A 1889-nucleotide genomic window follows, 5' to 3' on the forward strand; every position below is an offset into this window, starting at 1 on the left:
AGTGCTGGTATGATCGCATCCGTCATTCCCTGCACTCCAAATTCTATTATGCCTCTTTCTCCTCCGCCGCCCGTCACACCCCGCACGCGCGCCCCTGCGCTTTGCTCCCTTTCTCGTTTCCGCCCAGAGGAAAAACAAAAAGATTCGCCGATCGAACCGGCAAAATTAAACCGAATTTTAAAGGAAAAAAAAAGGAAGGGATGCAACACTACTCTCGCCCAAGCACTCTAACTTTGGAGGTCTGATGGGATCCGGTGCGTTAGTGCTGGTATGATCTCATCCGTCATACCCAGCACTCCAAATTCTATTATGCCTCTTTCTCCTGCGCCGCCAGTCACACACCGCACGCGCGTCCAAGCGCCTTGCCCCCATTCTCATTTCCGCCAAGAGGAAAAACAAAAAGATTTGTCGATTGAACGGGCAAAATTAAACCGAATTTTAAAGAAAACAAAAAAGAAAGGGATGCAACACCACTCTCGCCCAAGCACGCTAACTTTGGAAGTCTGATGGGATCCGGTGCGTTAGTGCCGGTATGATCGCATCCGTCATTCCAAACACTCCAAATTCTATTATGCATCTTTTTCCTGCGCCGCCCATCTCACCCCGCACGCGCGCCCCTGCGCCTTGCCCCCGTTCTTGTTTCCGCCAAGAGGAAAAATAAAAAGATTCGCCAATCGAACCGACAAAATTAAACCGAATTTTAAAGAAAAAAAAAAAAGAAGGGATGCAACACGAGGACTTCCCAGGGTGTCACCCATCTTAGTACAACTCTCGCCCAAGCGCGCTTAACTTCGAAGTTCTGATGGGATCCGGTGGGTTAGTGATGCTATGATCACATCCGTTATTCCCAGCACTCCAAATTCTATTATGCTTCTTTCTCCTCCGCCGCCCGTCACACCCCGCACGCTCGCCCCTGCGCCTTGCCCCCTTTCTCGTTACCGCCAAGAGAAAAAACAAAAAGATTCGTCGATCGAACGGGCAAAATTAAACCGAATTTTAAAGGAAAAAAAAATGAAGGGATGCAACACTACTCTCGCACAAGCACGCTAACTTTGGAGGTCTGATGGGTTCCGGTGCGTTAGTGCTGGTATGATCGCATCCGTCATTCCCAGCACTCCAAATTCTATTATGCCTCTTTCTCCTTCGCCACCCGTCACACCCCGCACGCGCTCCCCTGTGCCTTGCCCCCTTTCTTATTTCCGCCAATAGGAAAAATAAAAAGATTCGCCGATCGAACCAGCAAAATTAAATCGAATTTTAAAGGAAAAAAAAGGAAGTGATGCAACGCGAGGACTTCCCAGGGGGTCACCCACCCTAAAACAACTCTCGCCCAAGCACGCTTAACTTTGGAGTTCCGATGGGATCCGGTGCGTTAGTGCTGGTATGATCGCATCCATCATTCCCAGCACTCCAAATTCTATTATGCTTCTTTCTCCTCCGCCGCCAGTCACACCCCGCACGCCCGCCCCTACGCCTTGCCCCCTTTCTCGTTTCCGCCAAGAGGAAAATCAAAAAGATTCGCCGATCGAACCGGCAAAATTAAACCAAATTTTACAGGAAAAAAAAAGGTAGGGATGCAAAACGAGGACTTCCCAGGGGGTCACCCATCCTAGTAAAACTCTCGCCCAAGCACGCTTAACTTCAGAGTTCTGATGGGATCCGGTGCGTTAGTTCTGGTATGATCGCATCCGTCATTCCCAGCACTCCAAATTCTATTATGCATCTTTCTCCTGCGCCGCCCGTCACACCCCGCCTGCGCGCCCCTGCGCCTCGCCCCCCTTTCTTGTTACCGCCAAGAGGAAGAACAAAAAGATTCGCCGATCGAACCGGCAAAATTAAACAGAATTTTAAAGGAAAAAAAAAGAAAGGGATGCAACACGAGGACTTCC

At 49.7% G+C, this 1889-nt stretch overlaps 2 non-coding genes and 1 pseudogene across 2 annotated transcripts; all 3 read right to left on the bottom strand.

Moving 5' to 3' along the window:
• Window positions 1-721: 721 nt before the first annotated feature.
• On the bottom strand, window positions 722-840 carry LOC124892050 (annotated as a pseudogene).
• Window positions 841-1276: 436 nt separating this feature from the next.
• Window positions 1277-1395, bottom strand: LOC124892049. Its single transcript, XR_007050049.1, has one exon. It is a non-coding gene; the product is annotated as a 5S ribosomal RNA (ribosomal RNA).
• Window positions 1396-1571: 176 nt separating this feature from the next.
• Window positions 1572-1690, bottom strand: LOC124892048. Its single transcript, XR_007050048.1, has one exon. It is a non-coding gene; the product is annotated as a 5S ribosomal RNA (ribosomal RNA).
• Window positions 1691-1889: the final 199 nt, after the last annotated feature.

The sequence above is a fragment of the Capsicum annuum genome, unplaced genomic scaffold (genome assembly GCF_002878395.1).
Source record: "Capsicum annuum cultivar UCD-10X-F1 unplaced genomic scaffold, UCD10Xv1.1 ctg43504, whole genome shotgun sequence".
Taxonomy (NCBI): domain Eukaryota; kingdom Viridiplantae; phylum Streptophyta; class Magnoliopsida; order Solanales; family Solanaceae; genus Capsicum; species Capsicum annuum.